Source organism: Entelurus aequoreus, linkage group LG04 (genome assembly GCF_033978785.1).
Source record: "Entelurus aequoreus isolate RoL-2023_Sb linkage group LG04, RoL_Eaeq_v1.1, whole genome shotgun sequence".
Classification (NCBI taxonomy): domain Eukaryota; kingdom Metazoa; phylum Chordata; class Actinopteri; order Syngnathiformes; family Syngnathidae; genus Entelurus; species Entelurus aequoreus.
This window is the reverse complement of record NC_084734.1, coordinates 34,791,169-34,800,426: the sequence shown is the minus strand read 5'-3', so window position 1 is coordinate 34,800,426 and position 9,258 is coordinate 34,791,169.

Below are 9,258 nucleotides of genomic sequence, written 5' to 3'. Positions count from 1 at the left end.
GTGACATGCACATAGCGACACGCACGTACGGGCAAGCGATCAAATGTTTGGAAGCCAAAGCTGTACTCACGGTAGAGCATCTGCTATCCAACTCAAAGTCCTCCTGGTTGTGTTGCTGCAGCCGCCGCTAATACACCGATCCCACTTACAGCTTTCTTCTTTGCAGTCTCCATTGTTAATTGAACAAATTGCAAAAGATTCACCAGCACAGATGTCCAGAATACTGTGGAATTTTGCGATGAAAACAGAGCTGTTTGTATTGGGATACAATGGTGTCCGAATACTTCCGCTTCAACCCTTGACGTCACGCGCAAACGTCATCATACCTAGACGTTTTCAACCGGAAGTTTCCCGGGAAATTTAAAATTGCACTTTATAAGTTAACCCGGCCGTATTGGCATGTGTTGCAATGTTAAGATTTCATCATTGATATATAAACTATCAGACTGCATGGTCGGTAGTAGTGGGTTTCAGTAGGCCTTTAAGTGCACTTTATAGTCCGAAAAATACGGTACCCCAATTTAAGAGTTTTTAGTTGAGTTGAGTTGAGTTGAGTTGAGTTTGAGTTTATTTCGAACATGCAAGCATACAACATGATACATCACAATTTCCAGTTTCTCTTTTCAACATGTTCGAAAAGGAGTAGGAAGAAGCAGAGCTTATTTAATCCTACCCCTTTTCTTTACATAACAGTTGCAAAACTTTTTGTTCACTTCCTGTTCACAATTTTTTCACAATAAACTCCATAAGTAATCACAATAAAAATAAATAAATAAATAATAGTAAGAATTTAATAATAATAATTGGTGAAGTAAGTCATATTTCATATGATGAGATAAGTAAGATTACTTTAAGAATGAATGAATGGATGGATGAAATAAATTGAGAATGTTTGTCATGGTTCTTCTTCTTTGTACTTTGTAAACACTTTATGTTTGAAAAGTTTCTTGAAGTGTATCATATTAGTACATTGTTTGATTGCTTTGCTTAATCCATTCCATAATTTAATTCCACATACTGATATACTGAAGGTCTTAAGTGTTGTACGTGCAAACAAATGTTTTAAATTACTATTTTCTCTAAGATTATATTTCTCCTCTTTTTTTGAGAAGAATTGTTGTATATTCTTGGGTAGAAGGTTATAGTTTGCTTTGTGCATAATTTTAGCTGTTTGCAAATTCACTATGTCGTGGAATTTCAGTATTTTTGATTCAATAAATAAAAGGTTTGTATGTTCTCTATATCCAACATTATGTATTATTCTAACTGATCTTTTTTGTAACACCGTTAATGAATGAAGTGTACTTTTGTAATTATTTCCCCATATTTCTACACAGTAGCTCAGATATGGTAACACTAGTGAGCAGTAGAGAATATGAAGGGATTTTTGGTCTAGAACATGTTTTGCTTTATTCATTATTGACGTGTTTCTTGCAACTTTATGTTGTATATTTTTTACGTGAGATTTCCAGTTCAATTTATCATCAATCATTATACCTAGAAGTTTGGTTTCATTTACTCTTTCAATTTCTATTCCGTCTATTTGTATTTGTGTTTGACTTTCTCTTCTACTGTTACCAAATAGCATTATTTTAGTTTTACTAAGATTCAACGATAGTCTGTTTTTGTCAAACCATCTTTTTAATTTGTTAATTTCTTCTGTTATTATTTGTATTATCTCCTGTGTGTTCTCTCCTGAACAAAACGCTGTTGTATCATCCGCAAATAATACTAACTTTAAATCTTTTGTAACTTTACAAATGTCATTTATAAAGAGATTGAATAATTTAGGTCCTAGTATTGATCCCTGAGGTACACCACAGGATATATTTAGCGTTGTAGACGTGTGTTCGCCTAGCTTCACGTATTGTTTCCTGTTCGTTAGATAACTTCTTATCCAGTTTAAGACTAACCCTCTGATGCCATATCGTTCTAGTTTTTTGATTAAAATATTGTGATTAATTGTGTCAAATGCTTTAGTTAGATCCATAAAAACCGCTGCCGCACATTTTTTACTATCTATTGCATTGGTAATTTCTTCTGTAATTTCAATTAAAGCCATTGAAGTTGAAACATTAGCTCTGTATCCATATTGGTTCTCTTCGAGTATTCTATTTTTATTTATGAAACTTTCTAATCTGTTATTGAACAGTTTTTCAATGATTTTAGAAAATTGTGGAAGTAGAGAAACAGGTCTATAATTTGTAAATTGATGTTTGTCTCCAGTCTTATAAATTGGTGCAACTTTAGCTATTTTCATTTTGTTTGGAAATGTACCTGTTTGAAATGATAGGTTACTAATATACATTAATGGTCCTGAGATCTCTTCAATAACCTTTTTTATTGTTTCCATATCAATTCCGTTACAATCAGTTGAAGTCTTAGATTTACATTTTTTTGCGATTGTAACTATTTCCTCCTGTGTCACATTACTGAGGAACATGGAGTTGGGATTTCTCTCTACGGTATCATTATAGTCCTCAATTGGAACTGGGTCTGGAATCCTTTCTTCCAATTTTGGTCCAATATTTACAAAATAATTATTGAAGCTTTCAACTACTTCCTTTATGTTGTCATTTTTTTTATTTTCATCTAAGAAGTATTGAGGGTAGTCCCTCTTAGTTCCATTTTTAATAATGCTATTGAGGATGCCCCATGTTGCTCTCATATTATTTTTGTTCCTGTCCAATAATTCACTGTAATATTCTTTTCTACATGATCGTAGTATGTCTGTTAACTTGTTTTTATACTTTTTGTACTTAATTTCTGCCTCTATAGTTCTTTGTGCTATAAATTTTCTATATAGTGTATTCTTCTTCTTACAAGCATTTTTTAATCCTTTTGTCAGCCATGGTTGACTATTCTTTCTCTGCTTGTTACTGAGTTGTATCCATGGACAATGTTTGTCATAAAGTATTATGAAGTTGTTTAAGAAATGTTCTTATGCTTCATCAACCTCTTTTTCATTGTACACATTGTCCCAATCTTGCATTTGTAGCTCAATTTTGAAGGCAGTCATCCTCTTCTCTGTGCATAGTCTTCGAAATGTCCTTTTGTCTTCCATGTTCTTCTTGTAGTTTCCATCATATATTGTAAAAACTGGCAGATGATCACTAACGTCGGTTATAATTAGACCACTTGTAGTGTTATTATCAAAATCATTGGTAAAAATATTATCAATAAGCTTGGCACAGTGTCCTGTGATTCTGCTTGGCTTTGTGATTTTAGGAAATAGACTGATGCTGTACATTGTATCGATGAAGTCATCAATAGACTTTTGCTTGTTGGGGTTCAATAAGTCAATATTAAAGTCACCACATAAGAACATTATTCTTTGACCATTGTCCATGTAAGTTGCCTTGTTCCATTCTTCAAATGTTTCTATACTTGACTTAGGTGATCTATATATACAACTGATGAATATGTTTTTGCTTTTTTCCTGACATATTTCAATGGTTATACATTCTAAGATATTATCTATAGCAAATGACATGTTTTTTTACCACTCTGTAGTTCAGGTTCTTCATCACGTAAACAGCTACACCTCCTCCATTTTTGTTGGTTCTGTTGATGTAGTTTAGCTCATATCCCTCCAGATCAAAATCTATTCCTTTTTTATCATCAATCCATGTTTCTGTCACAGCAATCACTTTGAAGGGTTCGTTGATGTGTTCCAAAAAGTTCTTAATGTTGTTGTAATTTGCATACAAGCTTCTACTATTAAAATGAATAATTGACCATTTGTTATCACATTCAATGTTGCTATTATATTGATCATCTGTATAATAAAAACAACTATTACTGATGTGGGAGAAAACATTTGTATCTGGATCTATATCATTTTCCAAATCCTGTTTTTTGTGATTTTTGTTGCAGAAATTTTTTAGTTCCATATTTTCTTGTTCAACAATCTTTGATGTTGTTTCAATAATCTCTATAAGTGTAGGTGGATGCAATCCTGAATCTAGATCCTCTTGTTTAGTCGTCCCTTGGAACATAGTAGTGTCGATGCTGAATTTAGGTGCTTGTTTTCTGTCAGAGTCCATTATCATCGTTGTTGTGGTAGCTGTGTAAACTTTAAAAATTGTCCAGGTCCTTGATGTCATGGACAACAATTACTCTTGCTTCTGGACTTCCATTCAGCTTGATGTAGATTTTACAGTTGGCGCTCCAAGTTCCCTGGATTTTTCCCTGCCTTCTCAAGTCGTGTGCTTTCTTGGCGATTCCAGCATTACGTTTTGTGAGATGCTCATTCATGTACACATTTGTTCCCTTCAGCTTCTTTCCCTGTCTCAGCAATGCCATTTTAGATTTTCTGTTTATGAGTTTCACGAGCACGACTGGAGTGTCGTTGTTGTTTCTTCCGTTCAGTGGGATACATGTTTCGATGGTATTAATGTCAATTTCAATTTCTTTTGATTGCAGAAAGTTGACCACTTGCTGTTCTGCTGAGACCATATCCATTTCATCTGGTTCACCTTCATTATTCACAGCTTTCGCAGAGGATCTTGGTTTAATTCGGTGCCCTGTCACAATGATATCATTCATTCATTTATCCTGATTCTTTTCATCTATGATGTTCCTCAGCATGTTGTTGTCTTCTTGAAGGATCTTCATTTGTTTGCTCATTTCAGTGGCTTCTTTATTTCTGGAGTTGTTCTCTTTTTTCATTTCTTTAATTTCTTCTTTCATTTCTTTCATATCCTCTTTCCATCCATCCATCAATTCTTCCCATTTTTCTATCATTTCTTCTTTAAATTCCTGGAGTATTTTTTGTAGTATCCCTTCTTGAATCCCATCATGTCCTGTGCCCAGCTTCAAATCAGTCTTTCCAGTCAATCCTTTAACTTTTGGCATCGCGGCAGTCACTGACGTCAGCGCCTCTTATGTCTTAAGGGCAGTTACTTCTTTAGCGACTTGCGGCACTTTTAACTTGTTTTTTCAACAATTTCGTACCTTGCGCCGTTCAGAGATCAATTTGAGGTGTCAGCCTGTCAACTTATAACACTCTGCGACGTCGGGATCACTTTAAAACAGCTGTAAACTCGCCGTAGCTTTTGGTTGCTAGGCAACCGCTTTGAACTGCGGGAGGCGCCTTTGGCTTGAGGCTAACGGCTCTTCCACTCGCCTTATTTCAGCGTATCAGTGCCTCTCAACTGACCAAAATCAGATCGAAGATGCCAGGTGACTCTCCTGTGGCTGTGATCGCAAATCAGTGGTCAAATCAGTGGTCAGAATCTTCAGACTTAACAAAAACTCCGGTAGCAGAAGCGGAGCTTTTTTTCTTTGCTTTAAGAAAAGAGCTAATTGTTATGCTTTAAGTTACAAGCATCCCCACCATTAGTTGGCTTGGCAAATGTCACAGTACACCCTGTAAGATCCGCCCAAAACATCTGGGGCCTCATGTGCTAGGCGCGCGTACGCTCAAAAGCCTGGCATACGCCCATTTTCACGGCAAAGTTGAGATGTATCAAGAGTGAACTGAACATGGGAATCACACCAACTTCATGGCTGACGTACGCACATTCCTACATGCTGTGGATACTTTCGCGACACACATAGGTGGTCGTTCGGGCTTTTCCAACATTTGATTTCACAACGTAAAAGATCCCTGCAGGGACACTGCATTTCATACTTCATATTCATATTTATGAGGACATCTGTTAATTTTTCTAGGCGACCATTTTGCCACCTTTTGCTGTTATAATGTGACTCTAGTACAACTTGGCCAGTCGGCCTAACAGCTGTAGCCGCCGGTGGTTGCGGCACAATAATGCCCCAACTTTGTGTTACGTGACTCCTACCGCAAGTAGCTCTCCTGTGATATAATAATAAATTGAGTAACCAAACAAGAGTCAAAGAGTTTCGTATTTTTTTTATATGCTGGCATGTTTAAATTTTAAATATTTCAACCCAAATATTACATAATTTTCACAAGAAACGCTAATCTGGCCATGAGCAGGCTACTGTATGAACCAATTTTGTTGCAAATTACACAAATTATATTTTTCTTGGGGGTAATCAGAGTTACCCATATGTGCTCCCACATCTTTTAAAGCTTTACGACTAGCTTTCCAAACTGGGTGAGGACTACTTTATCTACGGTCCCCTCCCCTGTTTGGCCACATCCATCTTCTTCTCCACCTTTTTTCAGTAGTAGTCACCTATTTCTTATTTGTTCCTGTGTGCGGTTCTCTGATTCCACAGCGTTCACTTCAGCAAGAAGCACCTCCAACTCCTTCTCTGTGAATTCCTTCATGTTTGCCGTTTTGCTCATTATTTTTGTGTTTTCTGATTGTGCAGAGTGTGGCATCTCAGGCGCATGGCTAATTTAAACATGATTTGTCTATTTAAATGGGGGTATGGAGAGGAAGTGGCCAGCCACTCCAACATGAGGGCTTAATTCCACGTTGATTAGGATGTAAAAAAAAGTGCTTCGATTAATGCGTGCACCCCGGCCGAGTCATACCAAAGACTATAAAAATGGGACTATTGCAAGGGTTGGAATTGGGGGTTAAATCACCAAAAGGATTCCCGTGCGCGGCCACCGCTGCTGCACACTGCTCCCCTCATCTCCCAGGGGGTGATCAAGGGTGATGGGTCAAATGCAGAGAATAATTTCGCCACACCTAGTGAGTGTGTGACAATCATTGGCACTTTAACTTTAACTTAACACACTTTCATACATTTGAAACTGTTTGTGCGTACAACTTTTTGTAGATATGAGAGTACATCCTTTTTTAGTAGGAAATCCACGCAACTCTTAATATATGAGGCCCCAGGTCCTACTTGCTAGCATTAGCTTATAGTTAGAGATCGACTTAACTTTGTTTTCCAACCATGGGAAGGAAGAAAGTGAGTGTGAAGGACAGAGATGAGATGAAGAAATAGATGATATACATTGAATTAAAAAAATAATAATCATGACCAATGGTGTCACCAACTTGGCGAAGCGATTTGAGCGTATCACTGCTAGTCTGCGCCATGCTGAAGCAGAATGCAAATGACGTAAGCCAAAAACATTAAAATTATATCTTAATGGCAAACATTTATACATGAAAATATGGAAAATCTACTGATGGTGTGTTTGATGGATATACCGCTGGAAGGAAATATCATAGAAGTCCACTCGCCAAAGTAAATGTTATACATTATTGTTACGGTTCCGCATGGTAGCGGTACTTGTGAGCCGAAGACGCAGAGACAGGAGACAGAGTGGAGGTAAAAGTACCGTATTTTCCGGACCATAGGGCGCACCGGATTATAAGGCGCACTGCCGATGAATGGGTCCAGTCAGGTTTTTTTTCATACAAAAGGCGCACCGGATTATAGGGATCATTAAAAGGGTCATATTTGTATTATTTTTTTCTAAATTGAAAACACTTCCTTGTGGTCTACATAACATGTTATGGTGGTTCTTTGGTCAAAATATTGCATAGATTATGTTTTACAGACGTTTTGTGGGCGGTCTTATTTACGAGGCTCACCTTCGACAGCGTCTTCGCCCCATCATCTTTGTTGCAGCGGTGTAGCGTGCAAGGACGGGATGGGAAGAAGTGTCAAAAGATGGAGCTAACTGTTTTAATGACATTCAGACTTTACTTAAATCAATAACGGTGAAGCATCTCCTCATCCGTGGCTCACTAGTGCAGGGGTCGGCAACCTTTACCACTCAAAGAGCCATTTTGGCAAGTTTCACAAATTAAAGAAAGTAATGGGAGCCACAAAAAAAATTTTTAAATTTAAAATGAAAAACACCGCATACAAAGCTTAAATGCTTTGTGCTATGTTAACTAGGGGTCTCCGACACACGCACCGGCACGCACTTTAATGTGGAAATTTGATGTTAGTGCAGCCCGCGAGTTTTGAACGAATGGCGCTTGATAGCGTCATACTTGCCAACCCTCTCATTTTTCCCGGGAGACTCCCGAATATCAGAGCGTGATGACACTGCATTTGGCGCCCTCTACAATCTGCCCTAACCGTGTACCTGCTCGATCACACATAGAATGCAATTTCAGCTTGCTCACGTAAGTGACAGCAAGGCGTACTAGCTCAGCAGCCACACATCTTACACTGACGGTACCAATACCCAGAATCCCATGCAGCCCTAACTCTTCCGCTCAACCAACGCACGGAGAGGGGGGGGGGGGTTGATGTGTGGGGGGATTTGGTGGTAGCGGGGGTGTATAATGTAGACCGGAAGAGTTAGGGCTGCATGGGATTCTGGCTAATGGTTGTGTTGTGTTTATGTTGTATTACGGTGGGATGTTCTCCAGAAATGTGTTTTTCATTCTTTTTTGGTGTGGGTTCACAGTGTGGCGCATATTTGTAACGTAACAATGTTAAAGTTGTTTGATACGGCTACCGTCAGTGTAAGCTGTGTGGCTGATGAGTAAGTATGCTTTGCTGTCTCCTGTGTGTGCAATAACATCATGCAACATGTGGCTGGACTGGCACGCTGTATGTAAATGCTATAGAGGACAATTACTGCAGTGCAATTAGGGCACGCCCTTTATTTAGTAATTAGAGTGTAAATAGGATTATTTTTTCCCTGGGAGTAATCTATGAGAGACACTGAGATCCATAAGTCTACTGGGAAAATCAGGGGGGTCGGCATGTATGTAGCTGAGCCGCATCAGAGTGGTCAAGGAGCCGCATGCGGCTCCGGAGCCGCGGGTTGCCGACCCCTGCACTAGTGCAACAACAACGCCGGAAATGTGTCCTGTGAAAAACCGTCTGACCAGAACTCTCTAATTACTAAAGTTCCATGGGTGAATTATTTAAACCCACTACACCGGTCATTTTTAGCACTTCCATAGCGAGTCAACTGCAATGGCAACAGCGGAGAATGAATGCCACATAACAAGAAGATAGAGAAAAAGAAGACGCTTGTTGACTACGGCATCGGCACAGACTACAATGGTGGACGGGCGCAAATTTTCAGGAATTATGCAGATCCCAAATACACATCAGCAGGTACCAGAAGGTAAGAAAAGTTGGTTTTGCATAATATTGCAAAACAAAACAGCATATGTCTGCTAATGGGTGTCATTCCGCGGTCCGTATACACACACCATAATAATTAGGGGTGTGGGAAAAAATCGATTCGAATTCGAATCGCGATTCTCATGTTGTGCGATTCAGAATCGATTCTCATTTTTAAAAAATCTATTTTTTAAATGTATTTATTTTTTATATTTTTTAATTTTTAATTTTTTTTTTTTTAACTAATCAATCTAACAAAACAATACACAG